This window comes from Primulina tabacum, chromosome 2 (assembly GCF_025594145.1).
Source record: "Primulina tabacum isolate GXHZ01 chromosome 2, ASM2559414v2, whole genome shotgun sequence".
Classification (NCBI taxonomy): Eukaryota; Viridiplantae; Streptophyta; class Magnoliopsida; order Lamiales; family Gesneriaceae; genus Primulina; species Primulina tabacum.
In genome coordinates, this window is record NC_134551.1 from 22906017 (window position 1) to 22930161 (window position 24145).

Genomic DNA, 24145 nt, shown 5'->3' on the forward strand with positions numbered 1-24145 from the left:
ATTGGGATTCTGGTTGGATAATGGTGCGTCCCACACAGGCCTGGTGGGCCCGGATCCGAAAATATTCGAGCTCTATTTGTATTTTAGTAATTGTATTAGATATGGTCACCTCAACTCAATTCTTGAGGTGTTTACTCAGTTATCATATTTTTTTTCAAGCAATGAAACACGCGTCTACATTTGTATATGTATTTTTTAAAACTTTATTTATTGTTAAATGCATAAAAATAATTAAATTTAAACAAAAATAAAACAATCGTTGATTTCTTTTAATTTAATTGACATAGTTAACAACATATATGGCTAGTTTTAAAGGTATTAATCAAAATTAATCTGTTCAAGTACAAATGTTAAAGAAAAACAAATGGGAAACAAAATCTATCAATGTTAAGTATGGAAAAAAGTCATTATCGTAATGATATGGATAATGACGTCATTATCGTAATGAAAAAATGAAATAAAATGAATTTATAATTTTTTTAAAATTAGTAATACAATTAAATTTTGTAATTAGATATGAACCAATTTCTTCCTCGCTGAAACAGATCTATGTCATCGGTAGGCGTGAAAATAAGTGATTGACATAAAATATTTATAGAATCTAACTTGCTAGACCTTCAAGCATAAAATATAAATCTATATGGCAATTAACAAGTGCAGATGGAGATTATGACTTAAACTAAAGATGTTTGTAATATTATATGTAAGAGTTGTAACGAAAATATTTCTGACAAAGAAAAGGCTGTTGAGGCTAGGCCGGGCAACAATCTATATGTCCAGGAGGTCTTGGGCTCTAATCCTGGAAAGATAAAAGCTCCATTGTCTGGGCCGGAGAAGTCCTATGAGTAATGATCGTGGGTGAGTGGTGTTGGGTCATTACAATAAAAGGCGCCTTTTATTGTAACGACCATGGGCTATCCCGATCTTGGGCTCCATCGGGGGCCTTGTCCCATCTTGGGTTCCCACTGGGGCATTTTCCCTCACGGGCTTTCCACATGCGTCATCACTCATAAGACTCTCCACACCAGGATGGTGGAGTGATACCTCCCCAAGTCTCGAACCCATGACCTCCTGACATAAGTACATAGTTCAAAGAGACTTGGTACCAGGATTGTTGCCAAGACCTATATGTCCAGGAGGTCTTGGGTTCTAATCCTGGGAAAGTAAAAGCTCCGGTGCTGGGGCTGGAGAAGTCCTATGAGTAATGATCGCGGGTGAGTGGTGTCGGGTCATTACAGGATGTCAATATGTTTAACATTTTTTTTTTGAGAATTTAGTTGACGGATTTATGAATTTTCTAACCTAGGGTTTTTTTACGACATATAAACATGAGAGTAAATATTAAATCATAAAGCAGCTGAATAAGAGGTAACAATGATGGCCTAATAAAAGAAATTAAAATATATGGATAAAAATTGTTTGGAGCTCATATTAATCTAAAGTTTATAATATGTTTACGCACATGTGCAACGACTAAGCATTTTCGACAACAAAAGATAAAGATTTTATTTTTCATTTAATGTACATGGTTGATTTGACGGAGTTCGTAGGTATTTAAGATTGCCTCAATGCCCGTCGCATAGCTTAGTAGGAGCAATAGTTTTGCTTCCATGTTAGGGATTATTCGTAAGATGATGTCCCATATTGGGTTAGAGTAAACTCTTCCTATTAGTTCGCTTGTATTTTTTCCTGAAATAGGTAGTTATATTGATATTGTTTATATTTAATACATGTATAGAAAAGATTGTTTTCCATTGAGTTTGGTTCACATACTGAATTTGTAGTTAGCAGAAGATGGATATTGAAAATTTATAATGTAACAAGTATTTTATGCTTTAGGTAATTAAGCATATAAGTATGTATGTGGTAAGAGAAATTACAAAAAAAATCCATTGTGAAGATTACATGTAATAAAGTTGTATATGTTTGTATGCAATAGATGTAAGGACTAAAAGTTTTGATTCATATTTAAAGTACTATTAATATATTTTTAATTTGCTAAGCATATTTAATTTTTTTCCCAAACGACAACAAAATGTAGGTATCACACCATATTTTGTAAAGTAACATAACCAGATCATAATTCACATAAAATTTACATTATGTTTTCCAAAAGTAGAAACCCAAAAAGTATAAAATATGTTGTTCTGCACTCATCATTATAAGCATACTTGAACCCTTGTGGCTAACTGCTGATTTGAACCTGAGGAAGAAAACCAAATACCATAAGAGAACAAGCTGACGTGTAGTATATGATACGTCGTCAAATGTAGGAGGTTAAGCAATTATAAAGAGAATCAATGAGAATATCCAATAATATATCATCAATTCATTGCAAGGCAAACAGCTAACACAAAAAAACAACTTAGAACATTTATCTCTTTTATTCTAATCAGTAATCAAACAGCTGAATATATGAATGTTAATAATTTTGGATCCAATACACAATCTACTAAATATAATTGAACACATTTGAAAAGAAAATGTTGGTTGTTTTGACAGCCCAGTAATGCTGCGAAAAAATAGTGAAAGACATCTTCTGTTGGTAGATCAATATCCGTAATCTAAAATGGGACAAACTATAGCACTGAGTTTAATTTGTTCGTCTGACTCCTAAATAAAGGTGAGGGAGACATTGAAAGCGACTGGATTTTGAATGAGATGAACTGAATGATTCGTAGCACTAAATGAATTCTAACATGAGCACTCCTGGTTTGTTTAACTATTTTAAATGAATTTTGTCTAACCTACAAGAGAAAGGATCAGACAGCTAGCAAACAAATATTTTGGTTACATCTTTTTTTTAAAAAAATGAAATAGACAACGGCATACAACCTCTTGTAGATCAATATTAGTAGCTGGTTTTAAAAAAATTAAAGAAAAACTAAAAAGCAAAACTGTATAGAAGATGTAGCAATCTGCAAAATGTGAAGCATGGAGTGCAACTCATATATAGGCTTATAACATAGGTGACTGAATGTTGATTTTTGGAGCTGAACAAACCACGTATAGGTTAGCAGAACACAACGGCTGACAACAAGTTATCAGTGGATAAAAAACAAAAAAGATTATTTGCCTAAACGAAAAGCCATGCTTCTTATTTAAGTTTCAAAGAAATAAATCCGTCGAGGACAATTCGGAGGCAGTCATTTAGAAGTCACGGCTACTTTATTATTTTTCTTCCTTGCCTGCTTTGTAGAGTGTGGGAACCTTGTTCGTAAAGATCTGTACCTAGGTTTTTAATCCCATTGTTAGTGTTAGATTCTTTTAGATGTACATGCACGTGTAGATTAAATAATTAGGAATGGTCTTTGTTCCTAATCCTCACACAGACACATCTGTATAAAATAAAATATTTCATTTTTTTTAAATATCGTATTACTATAACGTAACCTACAACATAAAAAAGATTTACCACTTCCATCCTAGTTCATTTGATTTCCGTAAATTATCCACAAAATTTTTAAGAATGTATTCAAGCTACCAGTGGGTTATGAGTTTTTTTAATAATTTAGCAACAACTGATCCAGCATACCTAGTGTTATTCTGACTAAATCTAGCTTAAATATCCACAATATCTCCGGGTAATATAATCACATAACAATTGAAAGGCCTTATGTCAGTTAAAATAAAATAAAAAAAGATGATTCATGAATTAAATATATTTCTTAATTTTGTGAGTACTTTTCGATTTTTTCTTGAATAAATTATCACATAAATAATTAGTATATTAAATACATGACTTTTATTTTAATAACTAACCAATTATTAATATTTTTTTATATAAAAGATTCCATTAAAGTTAAACCATTTCGGTATTTACAATATTACACAAAAATATGGAATCGATCCATTAAATTATCTTTTATAGCATCAAGAAAGATTAAAGAATTATAAATACAACAATTATAGCATCAAGAAAGATTAAAGAACTATAAATACAACAATTACATTATTATATGCTTTTAATTTTCACATATTATTCATTGTGCAGATGTTGTGTTATTTTGAGATTATGTTACAATTTATTAACTAATTAAGCAATCAGCTTATATGAAGGTGAGGGAGATTTAATCGAAACAAATGTGTTTTAGTTATTTTCACAAAAAGTAATTACCAGGGTTTTTTAATCTTTGCAACGCGATACACGTTCGTGTCATCAAACTAATGAGTGAGTAATTGAAATGCCCAACTCTTACCTCCTCAATGTCCTTTCCACCCTTTTCTTTTGACAATGAACTGGATTGTTTACAAAACCTGTGGAATATAGGTGGTCTAAACCAGCACATAATTATTCTAGACTATGTTTTATTGACACAAGAAAGGAGCCATGAGTGGAATGACAAGAACCTGATTGCCCTAGCTTTCTTTTTGTCTTCCTCCGCCGAAACAGGCTTGGAAATGGGCCCAAACCTAGCAAGTCAAAGCCTTCTTCTTTGCTTCCTCATCATCGGAGACAGGTTGCACAACCCCAAATCTAGGGAAACACAAAATACGATTTTAACAGAATAACCCAAGAAACATGAACATCAAATAAGAAAAGACAAACCTCTCAGCACTAACCTTCCTCTGCAGCTCCTCTACTTTCTTGGAATAATCTGATCCATTGACGGATGTACAAGTTCCAAACCTACATTTGAATCGTACAATCAAATTTTTGTTTCACAAAATAAGTAAATTTTATTTGCTATTATACTCTGAAGAGGCTACTACAGAGGTCTAATAGCATAAACAGCTCTCTTGAAAACCCACTCAACACAGATGAAAGTAATTTCTTCGAACAACAAAATAACACCAATTCCTGCGGAAAAAAACTTAGAAGCTGAACAACAAAAGCATTTACTCGTCATGAAATAATCCTATATGGCTGCTTCGTTAGAAACAAATGACACATGAAAGAAGAGTCGCAGTGAATAGAGAAGATTGATAAAGTAATTCCTAATTTAAATTTCAGAACTCTAAAAAGGTGCATCTTGAAGCTGCCAGTAACAAACCTAAAGCTTAATCCTGGCACAATTTTCAAATACTAAACACAATGAAAAAAAAGAAGTTCACGGGAAAGAGAGGACAGAAAAAGTAAACCAGTCCGCTCGAGTGTTTTGCTTCTCCTCTTCAGTGAACTTGACAGACATTCAAAAGCGCTCAGCGCGCTTAATATTCTTCAGGATATCCGTAACCGCAGTGTTTCCATTAACGTCGCTCGTTTTCGCATTGATCTCCTCGAACTTATCCGTCGATTTATCAGCATCTGATTCGGAAGACGTCGCTGGGATGTTTGAGGAGGCGGCTTTCGTCGTCGGATCCTAATCCAGATTCAAAAGGCTTCTAGGGTTTTCGATTTTGATAGCAGTCGCCGCCGCCATAGCAGGTGTTTATGCAGAGTTTTTCTGTGTGTATGTTAGAGCATGAAGTAAGCCAAATGAAGGCTAAAGTCGACAGAAATGGAAGATGAGTTCCTTAGGATTGCGAGTAGGTTGATTTTGGCATTGATTCTGAACTCAAGAAACAAGAAACAATAAACAAGTGAAGAAGACGCTGAGAACGGAGAAAAGGAGAGAAGGAAACCGGTTCCATAGGTTGCTGCATTTTTTGTTGCGGTCGGTATCAGCTCATCCATTTAGCAAGTGTGTTACACGTGTCAAGTAATGACTTACTACCGTACTGAAACTGGCCATGTACAATTTATACACGCTTTATAATAAGTAGATTAGGTAAGGTCACCTCAATTTTCGAGGTGTTTACCTATGTTTATAGTGCAACATATGATCAGTCTTGTTTATATTTTAAAGATGATAAATATGTATTTATATTTTGTATATGTCTAATTTTATATTTTCTTTTTTGTTAATATATGACAATTAAATAAATATAAACTAAAGTGAAGCAACTGTAGATTTCTTTGTAATAAATTAATACAAAAAACAATATATACTGCGATTTTTTAAAAGACTAATCAATTTTGATCAATTTGTGTAAAAAAACCTAAAAACAAATGAAAATAACTTTTCTTAACGTTGAATATGGGGAGAAAAAATGTTAGTATTGTAGAAAACAAAAGCTATAATAAATGGGTTTATGCATATGTCACATTTTTTTGTGTAAAATGACATGTTAGATATAGAAATATATAGATTTGAAAATGTTTAAACTTATAATCTTTAATTTGGTTAGAATTGAGTATAGCTAACCAGTTTGAATGAATATAAGAGCAATAAGCAGGAAATTAACAACTAAATATGTTGTATATTACTTAACTTTTTTCTTTTACCTTTTTTTTAGGAAAAATGTCACCATTAGCAGTTATTATGTTAACATGTTTAATACATTTTTGCTAATTGTGGGTGTCAATAATCAAAATCCTGAATTCGCTTTGACCAAAGGAAGATATATTCTAGCTTATCTATTCTTCGATCAATGTTGTTACTGTATAGCTATGGTTAAGATACACGTGATCTTTTTGTCTAGCCATTGGATAAGTATAAAAAGCACAATTTATACATATAGTAGATAGTTACTATTTTTTAAGTTTTAGTAATAGGCATATTTTACATATACATACTATTTTCTCTTGTCTTAAACATTTATATTTTGAAAAAATTTAATGCATTATATTGTTTAAATAATGGCATTTATAAGAAATTATGTAGAGGCCCGAAATTCGTATTTGCGGAAAAATTTAAAATTTTCTTTTAAAATAAGTAAATTTGCCTCATTCGTAAAATAAACTGATAAATAGAGTTTAATGTTCAAAATAGCACAGCGGAAATAATTATTGTTTGCAAAATAACAATTTAAAATAATCCAACAAAGATAAAATGTTTGGGCATAAAAATGGTAAATGCTGAAAATGAGGTCCTCGGGTTCCACTACTGCCGACCCAAGATGGCTCACTGGTCCCCGCCCTCGATCCCGACCTCATCTGTACCTACAACAATCAAGCCTAGTGAGTCTAAAGACTCAGCATGCATATATCATAAATAACAAGTAATAATAATAAAATTGCATGCATGGTAAAAATATCATGAGTTTGGCGTAACGTAAAATATCATGTCATGAGTAATTATAATACGTGCATAACTGAACTGAAAGTCGTAAGTAAAATGTTTGCTCCATCGAGCCCTGTAATAAAATAACATGTCATAAATTTTCTGTTGAGATTATGTTCTACGCAAGTGGCCCCTGAACTGAACTGAACTGGATCGCCTGATCAGACTAAACCACAGTATACTGGGCGGTAGAGATCATCACAGCCCTTGAACTGGATATCCGTACCAATAAATGAACTGAACTGAACCGGTAAGTGACCACCGGGTGAAGTAATAATCCCATGATAATGAAGTGGCCACAAACAATATCGCATAAGTCTCAAAAATGAATATTTTATATTTTTGCACGTAATATAATTAAATAACATAATTAAATATCATGTACTAATTTTACCGAATGGGTTGGATCGTTCCCAGGCTCGCTGCAAACCTAAATTTTACATGAAAATATGCAAATGATTTTCTTGACCAAACTTTTTAATTAAATCCTAAAAACGAGATAATTACGCCCAACGACTTCGTATTTAATCATGACTCCGTACCAACCCGAACCCTCATTTAGTTGTGATTAAAATACGCCTAAAATGATGAAATAATGCCCCTAGAATTACAGTACTCGAAATTTTGGTGAATGGAGGTCAAAACAGGAAACGCTCTTTCGAGAGTCACTTTGGCACATTGCACCGTAAGTTCTCGTACGACCTCTAGACTAGACCAAATCGTGAACGGCCAAAAACATGACCTTCCTAACTCAATGGGGTACTGTCCAGTCCAAGGCCATAGGCTAGAAGCCAACCGAGAACTCGAAACGCATCCCTGAGCCGCAACACCACTTGCTGTCAAAAAAAAATACAGCAGCAGTGTCAGCATTTCTTTGCGTTGTTTGCGAGGCAAATGGCCATTAGGGCTTGAACCACCAACCAGAGCCTCTTCCCAACACCTTAAGGCATGGTTAGAACCATGGCTAAGGGCCCTAGGCCAGCCACAATTCAGCCCACACCAGAAACGCGACCACACTCCCAGCCGAGAACAACCAACTACACGCGTGGGGAGATTTGCTTCGCTTGCTGTCACGGACCATTCCAGTGGCCATTTGATTGACCACGGCACGATCTAGACATCAAGGGGTATGGTATGAACCGTGGCTAAGGGCCAGAGGCCAACCAAAATCCACACCACACCACAAAACCGAAGATACACATGCAGAAAATGAAGGAGTCGAAGGGGCTGTGCTTGTTTTTATTTGAAAAACCAATTCCATCATGGACCAAGCTTCGAAATACCAACTTGATCACATCTTAGTCATAACAAAGAGATGTTCTAACCATGGCTATAGCCCCTAGGGCAGCCAAGATCAGAAACATCCTCCTTGGACAGCAAACTCGAAAATCGAACACAATATGACACTAAGGGGAAGTCGCTGTCATTTCTGAATTTCAGCTTGCATGGGGCTTGAACCAATGGACCAACGTGTTCCTAACATGTCCTAGTACATGTCTAGATGCAGCCATGGAAGCCTAGGATTGAGCCAACCACCTGTACACACCAAAAACGACAAGACTGGGGCCGAAAATCTGTGCATGTGTTGTTCGAAAATTCTGTTATGTAATTCGGTTTTCATGACATAAATCCATGAGTGTGATGTTTTAAAAAAATACTACTATGGCTTGATTGAAAAGTGAAAGAAATATAGTCACGCCGGGATTTTTGTTTTGAAGAAAACAAAAGAAAACACGATGCGGCGCGGAGGAGACGGAGTGCTTCGCTTACTCACTATTCTACTCGATTTTTCTTTCTTGTTTCTCTCGGTTTTCCCACGGTTTTTACTCTGAGAATTTCTCTCAATTTCGGTGAAAGGGAAGGGGAGAATGGTTGGGAGAAATGAAGGAAAATCTATTAATTAAATGGGAGAAAATGGCAAGATCAAATCTTGCTATCCTAGAATTTGTTAGGAGGTTTGATATCAAAAGATTTGAAGGATAGTTGGAGTGCACTTGGTCGATGATTAGGTCTAGGAACAATGGAGAAATATGGCTTAATTAATTATTTGTTGGTGATTTAAAAGTGGGGAAAAATCATCTACCATGAAAGATTATGGAAAGATAATAAGGAATGAGTTGATAAACTAATTTTAAATCATTAAAAATAAGGGGGGGCCGATTTTATGCTTATAAAATAAGTGAGAATATTGCTTAAATATTAATTAGTGGAGAATAAATTTTAGGGAATTATCTAGCAAGAAAAGGTAAGGAGAGATATTAAAGTAATGGGTTGTCAAATATCTTTAAATTAATGAAGGAGGGGCCGAATTTGTCATAAAAAATGTGGGTAGGAAATTGCTTAAATTACTAATTATTGATGATTAAATTGAATGGATTAACTACCATGAAATGGATATGGAAAGGAATCAAAGTTGAGTTGCAAATCAAAAAAACTAAATCTTCTAGAAATGGGGTGGCCGAAAATTTGAATAAAATGGAGGGAAAATATTTCTTAATTATTGAATTTTAAATATCTAGTGTTTTATCTACCCATTAAATATTTTAGTGAATTAAAAAATTGATTATTGAACTTTATTTACTACTTATCTCAAATCATTTAAATAATTCCTTAAACATTCTTTTACATTAAATTTAACTTATTATTCATCTTAAATAAATCCTAGGAATGTTTTCTTAATATTAAATTTTATCTCAATACTCCAACTCCAGTCCGGCCTCACTTATTTAACTGAAAGGTAACAATTAAACTACTGCATCAAATAATTAAATTTAAAGAAAAGAATTTAAATACCCATGCAATAAAAATCATTTTAATTTAAATACTAGAAATTATGCATGATTTATACGTAGTTTAATTTACGGGTTCTACAAATTAGGTATAAATCAAGTTTAAAAATATACACATCACAAACAAAATACATCGTTAAGCTTGGATACAGTTAAATTGTAAGTGCTTGAGCAGGTCAGATAAACAATAATGGAAAGAAGATGATTCAACTAATTAACACAAATTAGGGAATGAGTACTTTTTAGATAAACTTTTACCCAATTGTGACATTACTTCAACTTTTAGCTAATAAAACATATTTTTTCAAAAGCAGGATGTTTTTTCTTGTCAAGACATAAAAAGATATACATTTTCTTAGTACAAAGCGAACATTAATATGGTTCCCTAACCCAAACATGGGAAGAAGCTTTTGACAAGATCAAATGCTTTAGTAGCGAGGACCTTAACTCCTAGTTTACCCCAAGTGTTCTTTTTGGAAAGCAAGGATTGAAGCCAATCCAAGCTTTGTGTGGAGAAGGCTCATGGCATTTCAATTGCTTGTTAAAAAAAGATTGAAACACAGATTGATTCTTGCCAACAGAATTTTTTCAGTGCTCCATAGTTGCCTAACAAAAAATAGTCTGTCAACCGAATTAGAGTTTCTTCCTGATTGGCAGATGCATCAATAAATTATTTAAGAAGTGCAGCTTTTCATTGAAATTTAAATATTTTAAATGTCACAAGCATATGTATTTTACAAAATATCAAAACTCCAAGTCAGTAGCTCGTCTAAATTAAGATATATTCTTCAACATCAAGGAATCCGTTTTTTTCTTAAGCCTGAAATAAAGGATTCTTGTGAAATAGAAGAGATGTTTCATTCGAAATTAGGAGTTTTGAATTATAAAATGAATCAATGAAATGGATGGTTGAAAAGCTGTAATTACTACGATTTATCTCAGAATAGATGGTCTAGATTAATATAAAAAAAGTGGTGAAATAGAGTTCATCACTGTCGTATGACCAAAAAGGAAAATTTAAGCAAATGAAATTCATATGAAAAAACGAATTAATTGATTTCAAAAAACAATAAAAAAATTGAACTCTATTCATTATTATTAGTGAATAAATAGAATAAAAAAGAAGTATGCCAAATATTTTAGATCCCTGATGTCAAAAGCAAGCTAGGTGCTTGGGTAATTTCAAGTCAATATTAGGGCAAAAGCCGAGAATCCAAAAGAACACCGTAAAAACAATGACAAAAATCAAGCCCAACCACTCACGCTAACCGAACTCAAGACATAAAAAAGCTCAAACATAAACATGAGAAGAACAAACCAAAAGCAGGACAAGACCCCAGTAACTTAATAAATAAGCAAGAAAAGAACAAACAAAATGCGGGACATCGATAACAAATTGAAAGCAATAAAATCGAGGAAAACAAAACAGAGGAGCAAACTAACTTAGGAAAATCTTTTCGAGCCCAAGAAGGGAAAATACCATAAAGACAAAAGGACACCGAAATCAATAAGCTTATCCACATCCTCATCACATGAACAAACAAGCGCACAAACCAGATGCGACATAGTTAATCGAGGTTACTCCACTTCTCTAAGGCTTCTCGACAAATCCACCCGAAGAATTTTCAATTTCATTCATCTCCCACATGGTTGTTTACAAAAACTATGGGCTACCTACAAAACCAGGCTGAAAAGCATTGGTCCTTCCAGAATCGATTTACAAATTTCTCAAGTACCGTTGTTACCTATAGCAAGTAAAAGAAATAAATGATTGAATCAAAACCTAGCCGAGATGAAGGTGAAGTCAAGCCCTCAACTAAATCAAAATTTCAGCATATTCGCTCCTTAAATATTTAAATAAATCTTAAACACATTCGCTCCTTAAATCATCTCAAGTCATTTTTCACTCACTCCTTTGGCACGCAAAATTTGCCTATCCATGCAATTTTTTTAAAAAAAGCCAATCCGTCACCATTTCAATTGCTAATCTCTTTTCCTGATATTTTCAGAAGAATTTTTTGCAAACGAGAAGTCCAAACTTGAGTCTTAAACATACACGAAACCTGGTTGCAGCTCCTACAGGTAGTCTATGTCAATTTCTTCACATCATCGAACACATAAACATGTGTTTTCTTCTTTCAATAATCTAGCTGAAAGCCTAATTCATATTCATAATAAATGAAAAAAAGGTGAATTTTATGTATAAAACTATCATCTTACGGGACATATGAAACCTAAATAAATTAGTCAATAGATCAAACGAACACAATGCAACACAAACCAGTACTTCTTTAACAGCAAAACAACCATTAAATTCAACCTTCCATTTTCCAACTTCTTATTTTAAAAAAAATAAAAAAACTATGTACCTCCCAATGCAATCTTTGAAAATCTGTTCGGTGTTATTGCACTTCGGATGAATTTCCCAGGCTCAATTTCCTCTGTGCGGCACAGGGATGTCACGATCTTGTAGTTTGCGTAGCGGTCTCTGCTACCGTCGACTTCAGGGACCACCGAAGCGTGAAACTTGCCGGAGGAGGAAGAGTTAAACTCAAAATCATCATCTTTCCACACCCAACCCCTTGCGAATCGTTATATGGGCTTTGTGCCAAAGTACTTTCCAACACGCTAAATATAGCGGGGAAAAAACAGCAACATGAGTAGCACAGCGGATTCAAACAAAACCATGGGAAAAACGCACCTGGTCGACGCTTTCCGAGACGAAAGAGATCGAACAACGCACAAAACTTTTGGGAGGAAATGATGACAAGCAGATGGGGGGCTCGAAAGAAACCGAACAATGAACTCAAAAACTGAGAGTGAAGGATTGAGAGAGAAGGATGGTAAGCAGATAGAATCGGAGAGGAATGAGATGAAGAAGAAACCGGATGTTGTAAACGTACACAAGCGCCCATTTTGTGACAGCACAAAGTTTTGATGCGTTGGAGAAAGCAATGCAATCCACGTGTTTTTTTTTACCGGAAACCGTACCGAAACTGGCCATGTACAATTTATTAACGCTTTATAATAAGTAGATATACTAATTTTTTATTTTTTTGGGTGAGGAACAAAATGTGGTAGCCAATCATTTTTAGTTATCCATAATTAAATATTACTTATATGATACGAATTCTCGTATGAATGAAAAGCAAACACGATTATTGAAATCGAGCCTTCAATTCAATAACGAACAAGAATCGATTATGTTGTCCCGATCTTTTGAAACAAGTAACGATTTGTGATATTCACATCTAAGCGATTATAACTTAGCAACAAATATCAACGATAAAAACAATCGAATTTCAAACGAACCTTCAAAGAACTTGTTTTGACAATCTGTGCGAAAAACAATCGACAAACGCCACAAAGATACAATCTTTGATAAGTTTGATTTGTGTTGAAGATCAAAGCAAAATGCCTTGAAAATTTGAGAGAAACTTCTCAAGAATTTTATATCAATCTCAATTATGAATTGTTCATAGTGTTTACAATCATTAAATAGACAAAACAAAGCAAGAAAAAAAACATAAATCGTGTAAAAGTAGTAAACTAAGGTTGGCTAGCAAAGTTGACACGGCAGTGCACGCGGTAGAGCGTGATCTCGCGCGGTGGCGCGCGAGATTCTGTCAAGGGGCGCAGTGGCGCCGAATTACGCGCTGTGAGAAAGATTTCCCATTCCTTAGCCGGAAAGATATGTGGCTATGAAAGAGGGATTAAGTGGAAGAGAATTGACTGGGTGATAGAGTGGTGGAAACGCTTCTTTCTTCCATATTTTGGACCTTAGCGCTTCCTGCCTTTTTAGACCTTCTTTTGCAACAAGAGCCCTGCCTTAGCCTTCAATCCCCTTGAGCTGCTAGCGAGCATCCCTCGCTTGTCACGAGCAGGATTCGAACCAGGACCTCTGGGCTCAAAAGACAAGCCCAGCCTCCTTCGGATCCTTTCATTCTGATTGTGACTTTAGTGACCCGCGTTGGCAAGGGAAGAGAGTTCTTCTATAGAGAGATATGAGCGGCTATTAGTTCACTTCACCCAGTCTAACGCGCCTGCGCGATTTTACGCACGGCCTGTGCGGTCATTCTGCTGGGTGTGCACATGATCTGCTCTTGACCAGGAAGCCCAAGCGGCAGCGCCGGTTGTGGCGCGGATGCGCGCCCTTGCGCGCGGGGACGCCACTTGTGGTGCGGTGGCGCGCGTTGTTCTGTCCTGCGCGCGCGCCGCTGCGCGTCTTCTTGCGCTGGTGCTTGCCAACCGCTGTACTCTCGGACCATTTCGCACTCACATGCTTGGTTGTTCGGAACTCCTTCATTATATTCTTTGTTGAACTCAACCACTTGCTTAAATATGCTTGATTCATCATCTTTAATCACAATCAAGCTTGAAAGTCCGAGGCAACAACGCATCTTAAATCTTCTTTCAACCATTAGCACGTAACACCCGGTCAGATTCGTATCATACTCCCCTTCTTCAAAAAGATTTGTCCTCAAATCTTGTCTACCTACACAAAAACGAAGCAAGTTAGTAATAATAAGAAGTATATTATCAACATGCTTACCTTTAAGCTCAAGATTGTAGACGCTATCATTTACTCGCTCTATCAGTACTAGAAACTCCAACTTCACGGTCGCCTTCCATATGTATTCATCATCCTCAACATACACCAATTGACGAGTGACACCAAATGATAAGATATCATTAACTATCACAAAAATAAGGTTTCTCCCCTTCTTAGACCTAGTTAACACACAAATGAAATCCATACACGTGTACGACAATAGCTCACTAGGAATAAGACATAGTTCATGCACGGTATAAGAATCTATCCAAAATGTCATTCTCTTATATGCAATGCATGTTTCACAATCCCACTCAACATACCTTTTCATATGCAATCAACACGTATAATCATGCATTTTATCAAAGATAAAATCACCACTATATGCATCACTAGTACGTAACTCATGCAATGAATATAGAATGAAGAATTTATTCTCCTTAAAATTGTATTCATTATGAACATAAAAATTCTTACGTGCAATGCATGTTTCACAATTCCACTCAATATACCTCCTCATATGCAACCATAGTAAAAATTCATGCATCATATCTATGACTCTAGTTACTTCATGGCTACCAATTAAACACATGTCATGTGCCTCAATATCAAGCAACAACTCATGCAATGGACATAGGATGAAAAATTCATTCTTTTTAAACATGTATTCATCATGAACAAAGAAATAATCATGTTCATCCTTGCATCTCTCAAAACCATCAAACAAGCATAAATCATGCAAATAGAACACCCTAAATATACTATTCATGTAATCTTCACAACCATCACCAATCAAATATAAATCATGGAAATAGGACACGTCACATGTACTATCAATGCAATATCTTATCTTATCACAAAATTTAAGTCTAATGTATATAAACCCTTGTAGTAAACAAACCCCATCAATTTTGTAAATCGTGAGACGTTCAAAATTCAGAGTAGGTACATGCAATTCATCCATGATCTCAAATTCATAACAATCAAGGAATAAGGATAAATTTACATCCGACCCCTTAACCACCAACTTTGCAACTCGCTCTACACATTCTTGAAAACAAAACGACACAAAATTAAGGTAAGGAAGCAAATCATACCTCCCAGTCGTTGCAGTGGTAACTACCCTTACCTCACGGTGATTTCTCTTGACATCATATGGATCATCCCATTGCACTCTCACACCAATAAAACTGTCTCGCCTCCTCATCATGACTTCATCAGATTCCTGCAAAGAAGAAGTAACAATGCTCGGGATTGAACCGGCTATATCATCACAATGAGAATAAACCACTTTGTACAAAGGTACATGAAATGGTTTATGCAATAATAAATAACTCTCAACCTCACTCTTTTGACTCTTTTGGGCCTTTAATTTATTTTTCTTTTCTTTTCCTTTGGCCTCTCTTTCTTTTTCTTTTCTTTCTTTTTTCTTTTCTATGGTCATCTCACTCATTTGTTCTCTTTTTCTTTCGGCCATTTTAATTTCTTTTTCGCTCAATTCAAGGAATTTCAATTGATTCTCAAGAACAACAATTGGATTTAATTGAACAAATAAAGTATTTAGTTCCTCAAGAAGTTGATCTACGGTAGTTCCACATTGCCTACTCTCCGCCTCCATAGTAGACAAATTAAACACTTCTCCCCCATCTAATTGTAATGCCCGAGATTTAATTATTGTAATCAGATGTTGATTAATTGACAAGATTGTGATGAATGAAGGTTTTAGGAGTTCAAGTGACGAAGCCGGGTGTTGGTTTATTTTAAGCCAAAATGTTGAACCGAACATCTCAAGATGTTGAGCCGAACATCTCGCGCCCGAGCGGTAGAAAAGAACCGCCCGAGCGCCAATTTTACTTCTTGGACAGAATGTTTGGCGCCCGAGTGGTAGAATATTACCGCCCGAGCGCCAGGAGATGTTCAGCCGAGTATCTCGACAAAAACTATCGCGCCCGACCGGTAAGTTTTAACCGCTCGAGCGCCGAACAAGCGCCCGGGCGGAAATTCATGACCGCCCGAGAGCGAGACATGCAGAAGGAAAAGGTGCCACTTACCCCTTACATGTGCAACGTGTATATATATATATATACATATAATCGTACAATTCCTTAGAAACAAAAGGAAGAAAAGCAGAAGGAATAGTTGGGAAGCCAACTTAAGACTCTTCGACGTTTATTTTGTGATTTGCGAGAAATCCGCTCGTACGATTTTGAATCCGACTTCAGTACTGAGTTTCTATCAACGCAGACTACAACCCGACGTAAGTTTTGTTACGTTTAGATATCGTTTGAAATTATGATAGTGTCAGAATTGAATAGGAATCATGTATGATGTTTCTAAGACAGTAGACATCGTATATTTGAAGTCAGAATGAAGAACATACTGTTTATGTAATTGTTATGATTTTCAGAGTCGATTTGATTAAGAATCGATATCAGATTTGTATTATCGTTGAGATTATGATTCGTATCGATATTAATTATGAGTTCTGGTACTATATCTGTGATGTTGGGACTGACGGGGTTATCGAGATTGTATTATTAGGCCGTCGAAACATCCGTAAATTGATAGTGATCAGATTCGGTATTTGTTGAGATTATAGTGCGGTACCACATGTCGATTGACATTGATTCATATTATGTTTTGATTTGAGTATTGATCAGAACAGGTTTTGAACTGAGTTATATATTGATATTGTATTTATTCGATTGTCATTATCAGATTGGGTATGGACAGAGTTGAAGTCGGAAATTCGTCTTAGTCAGACCGAAAAGATAAAGGTATAAGTCAATGTGGTATTGGGACATCGACTCAAGTAGGATGTATTTGAGTTTCCCTAAATCACATACTTATTATTATGTTTTATGATTGTGATTATTGATTTGATTAAATGCTTGTTCTATGGAGTTATAGAAGCACGCATTAGATGAGTAATCTTGTGACAGAAGTACCTGATAGTGGCGGGATAGCCACGGGCACATTGCACGATGTCACAAGATAGTGTATTGGTGATAGGACCACAGTCCATGACAGTTAGGTCAGGACACTGGATGTTTGGTTATATCGACGTGGATAGAACTGGAGTCTTTTCTATTACTATTGGTCGATATAGGAATACCACATCTGGAAACCGGGATCCCTAGGCTAGGATTGAATCTAGTCTAAAATGTGGAGTCATGAGTTTAATTGACAGATTATATTGAGTTATGTTCCTGAATATGGTACATGTCGATTTATGTTTCCTGATGATGGTACATGTTTAGAATAGGATTTATTCTTGATATGGATTTATATTCTGATTTGAATACATGTTAGACATATCTGTTATATGCTGTTACATTGTTTTTATGATTGCATGTATACATGATTTATACTAAGAATGTAATTCTCACCGGAGTTATCCGGCTGTTGTCTTGTTTGTATGTGTGCATGGCAACAGGTGGGATAGGATCAGGGTCAAGAAGAGAACGAGGCTGGACTAGATAGCGTGGAGATACGGGCCTCAAAGCAACTTAGGATTCAGCACTGAGATATAGTTGAACCTAGTTGAATTCTTGTAGATAATACAAGATTTGTATGTTTATGTTTAATATGTAATTTGAATTGAATTACATTACGTTTCCGCTTTGTATTTTAAAAAAAAAATTTAGACCCTGTTTATTATAATTGTTTGAATTATTCCTAAAGACGATTAAGGAATGAATTAGCTTCCGGGTCCCCACAACAGGTGGTATCAGAGCATTAGGTTCTAGAACTGTAGGTTCTTGGACTGAGATAGAAGCTAGTGAGCAGGGTAGAAGGAGTTTCTTTCCTTGCATGTGAATGCTAGCATGTGGTTTATTATAATGTGGAATTACATTGTGTATGCTAGCACGATGTTATGTTTTACTGCCGGAAGTTACATGGCATATGATGGAATATAATGTTGAAATTACATTGTATATGCTAAGATTTCAGTATATTTTTACTGTTTAGAAAGTTACATGTTACCTGAATATCTGAGTTGATTTGGTAATATGTATTATTTTAAACTGGATCAGAACCAATTCTTGATCAGAGGTAAGCTGATCAGGATTGGGATTGAGACGGATTTGTCTCCTGTTACTACTAATGCTTGTGATTATCAGATATTCCTCCTAGAAGAATTCCCGAACGAGGTAGTACTTCGACTGATCCGATGGATGTGTCAGAAACTCTGATGGAAACACAGTTGATGAGATTTCAGTCATTTCAACCGCCGATTCTGAGGGGTATTGAGGCGCCAGTCGATTGTGAAAATTGGCTGGAGGATATAGAAATGTTATTTGAATTTCTTGGTTTTACAGATGATTGTAGAGTTAAACTGGTTGGAAATCAACTACGGGAAGTCGCTATGAGTTGGTGGCTGGTAACCAGGGAAGCCATAGCACAGCGTGGTTCAACGATTACATTTTAAATTTGAATTTCATCTAAGATTTGTACCTCTATCATACCGACAGGATAAAAGTGCAGAGTTTGCAAATCTAAGACAGGGTCAGTTGAATGTCGATGAGTATTTGGCCCAGTTTTTCACCTTGTTACATTTTGCCCCTCAAGTGGCTAGAAATGATACAGCTGTATCTGATCAGTTTATCCAAGGATTGAATCCGGAGATACGCACCTTGGTGAATGTGAAACAACCGAGTAACTTTGCTGATACTCTGAATCGAGCCAAAAGAGCAGAAACCGTTCTGATGAGACAAAAGGAAGCTTCAATTGTTCTTCCAACCCCGATACCACAACAACTGCCTTCCAGAATCGAGATTGGCAGCAGCAGTGGAAAGAGAGAGCAGTTGAAAGTTCAAAAAAAGCAGTTCAACAAGTTAGGGAGCGGTTCATCTAGCTCCAACGGTTCTAGCCCGAGTTATACAGTAATTTATTGCAAAACTTGCGGAGGGAGACATCTCACAGAGCAATGTCATGGAGTGACTAGTAGATGCAATTTCTGTAAACAACAAGGACATTTTGCTAGAGTTTGTCCACAGAAAGGCTCCCGGAGATCTCATGGAGCCGAATCATCGGGGAGTAAGGATCAAGGAAAAGACCCAGGATGCACTTGATGATATAGTGGCAGGTACTGATCTTTTATGATTATTGTGAATATGTATTGTGAAGTCCTTATACATCCTATACATGATTTTGTATAAATGGCATTGACATATGTTGTACCTGTTGGGTCTGTGTATACTGTAGTATTGAATCCTTTATCTTTTGGGGAAAAAGATTGTTACCAGTAAATTTTGTAAATATCATATACTGCAGTAAAATGAGAATAAGATTGAATTATATTAGGTGATACTTGAGGACATTCTAGAGTTTAAGTTTTATTAGAGTAAGCGCAGCGGAAGCGTGGATTTTTGGGATACTAGAACTAAGTATAAACTTTGGGTTACTAAGGATAAGCGAATTTCGAGGACGAAATTCAATTTAAGAGGGGAAGATTGTAATGTCCCGAAAATTTAAGAGTCCACGCAAACCACATGCATGCAATTATTTAATTCTTTGTATTTTAATTAATTGTTTTAATTGCATTAATTAATTATGTTGTGCATATTGACATGTTTAAAATATATTTTTCTACATGGTTGCATTAAAATGTATTTTTAAAAAAGTTATTCGAGTTGCGATCGAGGAACGGAGACCGAGGGCTGAAAAATAGAAAATGTTTTTAATAAATAATTGTTTTAATTATCTAAAGTATGGGCGATGCTTTTTCTTATTTTTGAAAATATGGGGTTTTTGCAGTGATTTTATACGTCGGGGCGTAAATTTTATGGGTGTTGGTTTTTCAACAAAAATGCAAATTTTTTGGCAACCCGGCTAATAAATTCACAAACTTATTTAAGCAAAATTATTTTTAAATCTTTTAAATATTTTAATTAAGCATTAATGGGCTTAATTAATCTCTTAATGGGCCAAAGCTTAATTAGTGTTTAATTAACTATATATTATGTAATTAACCTACCCCAAACCCTTTAACTACACGCCCCACTTTCCCCAACCAATAAAACTCTTCTTTCTTTCAAATTTACACGGCACACACAAGCAAAAGGCATGGGAAAAGTTTTGTTAGTTCAAGGGAAAAGCATCAAAGTTTGCTAGAGTTTTCAAGCGTCGTCCCTCGTCGTCGTTCTTCAATCGTCAACGTTTTTATCGTGCGTTAAATACGCAAAGGCACGCCATATTCTCCCTTTTACTCATCATTCACACCATAGTAATTTTTAAAATTAGTTTGCATGGAAAACAAGGGGTAACTTGTGATATTCACGTTCTTTTCATGTGTTGGTTGTTTTTGGCTTGTTTTTGATTCCATATTCATGTTATTATGTGGTTTTGAGGGCTGCCATGTTAGGAGTACAATCAAGGGGGTTTACTCGAAGCATTAGGGTCATAAAACTCAACCATAACACAGCACACGATCAAGGGAAATAAGCTGAACCACTTTTCTGTCAAGGGGGATGAGGGGCTCGTCTTTTTGAGTTGGGTTGCTTGACTGTTGTTTGGTTGGGACCATGGCTTGGCTAGGGTCAGTGAGGGGCCAGGGGATGAGTCCTAGCCATGCTAGGACTCGAAATCCAGGGGCTGGGAGGAGTCCTTGCCAACAAGGACTCCACCCGAGAATAAGCTGTGAAAGTTGCGCAGGTTGGAAGCAGCTTGTGCAGGCTTGTGGTTCCGCCAGGGGTTTTTGGGCTGGGCTTGCACAGTAGGGTCCTTAGGTGGGTTGGCTAGGTTTTGGTTCGAGGTGGCTCGGGCGTGGCTCGAGTATTTTGGGAGATGGCTCGGGTGGTTCCCTTAGGTGTCATATTTCGAAATTAAAGAACTAAGGGTTCACGGGGGTGGCTCATGACTTGGAAGGGTAGAATAAATCATAAAAAAGTTATGTTAAAAATTTGGGATCAAAATAACGAGTTTTGGATTTATTCGGAATTTAATCGTCGCACGAAACACTAATTAACTTATTAATTGAAACGCCTAGTTTTAAGGTTTATAAAATTATGAAAAATTAGGTTTAAGCTTAAATAATTATTATAAGTCTAAGTTTTTAATTTGAGAAATTTATATTAAGATTTGGTTTAATTCGGGATTAAAAGGTGTTAATACGTCTTATTTAAAAATTAAATCAAAAGTCCTCGATTTAAGCTAAGTAAAAATGTGAGAAAATTCATGTAGGCTTAAATAATTATTTGGACATTTTAGAGTCAATGAATTCAAGGAAAAGTCAAAAACGAGAAATTATACGTACAGGGGTAAAACAGTCATTTTACACCTAGAAATTAGTAAACGTCATGGCAGTGCCCTAAATGCTGTTTTTATGATATTATGATTATTTTTAAATGTTTATGATGTATACATGATTAAATTATGATTTTTAAAATGTATATTTGATTTTTATGATTTATGGAAGACATTTAAAAGACATGTTGCATGCTTGGTTTCGAAAACAAAATGTTATGTTATGCATGATTTTTATAAAGTGATGTGAATGAAAAATGTTGAAGGAAGTGAAGTGATTGTGACTAATTCGTTGATAATGGCGACGTCGTGAGGGTTATGGTCCCAGTGGGAGCCCGACGATCGTGTTTCCATTATTGCGAATATGAGGTTATGAGGTTTGAGGAAGAATGGGAATATCGTGAGGAGAGAAGGCCCCAAAGGGAGTCCATTTATGGGAGAAGGCCCCAGAGGGAGCCCCGACGATCGTATTTCTATTCGATCATGTTAGGCCAAGGCTCAGTTGACCGGTGAGAGTGTCGCTGATGTCCCCGCCGCCCAGTACTGTGGTTTTATGTAGATGGATCCATCGTCATGTCATGTCATGTCAGAAAAGTCACAATTAACGATCTGAATTCAACAAAGGAAAAAAAAGGAAATGTTCATGATTATGTTTAAGGTTTTATGTCATGTCATGTTGAGGAAAAGGAAATTCATGTTTGCATGTCATGAAAATGTTTATGTTTAAAAGTTTTATGCATCATGAAAATGTTTACGAAAATATTTGAAGTTTATGCATCTTCATGAAAACGATATTTTAAGTACAAGTATTTTTCACCGTTATATGTTAACTGTATTATGTATTACTCGTTATCAAGAATATGACGTGCTGAGTCTTTAGACTCACTTGGTGTGATTGATGCAGGTGATACTGATTATGAATATGATAATGGAGGTCTTGATGGATGACTTTGCTGGACTGAAGGTGCACATAACCCGAGGACCGACGCTAGTTTTCCGCACTAGTTATGATTTCAAGATATGTTAAAAATATTTTTACGACGTTTTATTTGTGAGTGGTTTTTGAGAGGTTATAGTATGAGCTATACTTTTCAAATGTTAGTTGGTTGATTTATTTAAAATGATATCAAAAATATTTTATGCTTGTGTAAGCAATTCGGCCGATGCTATGTGAGGTTTTTTTTAAAAAAAAAAAAATTTCTAGAACTTTTAAAGCAATAAAAAGGACAGGACGTTTCAGTCGGTATCATAGCAAAGGTCTTGTAAAGGGTTGTCTCACCATCAGCGCCGGAAAGATCAGTCGTCAAGCCTCAATCTGTAAGTTTACATGCTTTATATGATTTTATGATATTACCTGCATAAGTACATGAATTATATGTTCACGTCACATGTTTAATAGCATTATGAGGATATATGCTTTATATGCTTTAGAATTTTTATACGTGATACGATATGAAATAAGAAATTATTTGATTTTAACGCATGTTGGTTTTGTGGTGGGATTGGACGATGTTGATTTTTGGGTTTTAGAATTGACGCTCTACTTTTTGGGCTATAAGTTGATCACGAATATTATGAAGGCTTTGGGACACGTAGATTTTCTAAGAAAATACTTATGATTCGTGGTTATTAGGTGAATTAATTTTGGGAATTAGACGTAAGGAATAATGATTCGAAGACTGCAAGGATATTTGGGAGTATAGAAATATATAAATTGGGATCTTAAGTTTGATGAAAGGTAAGATTGGTTATAAGAATTGATTTTTTGATAAATAAGGTTAAATTTATCGAAATTATGTCATGGGAAAACTGTAGAAGAAAATTAAGAATACTGAGAATTTATGGGTTAACTGTAGGATTTTTGAAATTAAGGACCAATTAAGATAATTTTTGAAGAAATTAAGAATTAATTTTGTGAATATTAAGGAATTTGGGGACTAGTTTAGCAATAAGCGAAAATTGAATGGGTTATATGGTAAGAATTTTGATGATTTAGACTTTTAAGAATATTCAGAACCTTGGGATATCTTGATTTTAGTATTATAAATAAATTTTAATCAAGGTTTTTTAAGAATTAATCGATATTAGGCTTGAAAAATCTAAACGTTAGCAGATGCGTTTGGGGATTTTAAGATTGAAATTGATAGGTTGATGAACATTTTGGGTATAAAATAATGAAAGTAATATACGATAAGTTTGGTTATCCATATTTTAGAATTGGGGATCGTAAGAAAAATTGAAATTCGAGGTTACAATAATAATAGCACTAGGTCATTTGGGTCATTATATGTTGCAACTCGCAAATAAGGATATAAGAAGGAAAATTTAATTGGGAATAAAGAGACTTGAGGACATTCTAGAGTTTAAGTTTTATTAGAGTAAGCGCAGCGGAAGCGTGGATATTTGGGATACTAGAACTAAGTATAAACTTTGGGTTACTAAGGATAAGCGAATTTCGAGGACGAAATTCAATTTAAGAGGGGAAGATTGTAATGCCCCGAAAATTTAAG

General features: G+C 35.3%; 1 long non-coding RNA gene and 1 pseudogene across 1 annotated transcript; both read right to left on the minus strand.

Annotated features, from left to right (window-relative positions):
* Positions 1 to 2329: 2329 nt before the first annotated feature.
* Positions 2330 to 5540, minus strand: LOC142537581 (uncharacterized; annotated as a pseudogene).
* Positions 5541 to 6716: 1176 nt separating this feature from the next.
* On the minus strand, positions 6717 to 12806 carry LOC142531306 (uncharacterized). Its single transcript, XR_012816256.1, has 2 exons — positions 12205 to 12806; positions 6717 to 6925 (listed from the first exon to the last, which is right to left on the minus strand). It is a non-coding gene; the product is annotated as an uncharacterized LOC142531306 (long non-coding RNA).
* Between the last annotated feature and the right edge of the window lie 11339 nt (positions 12807 to 24145).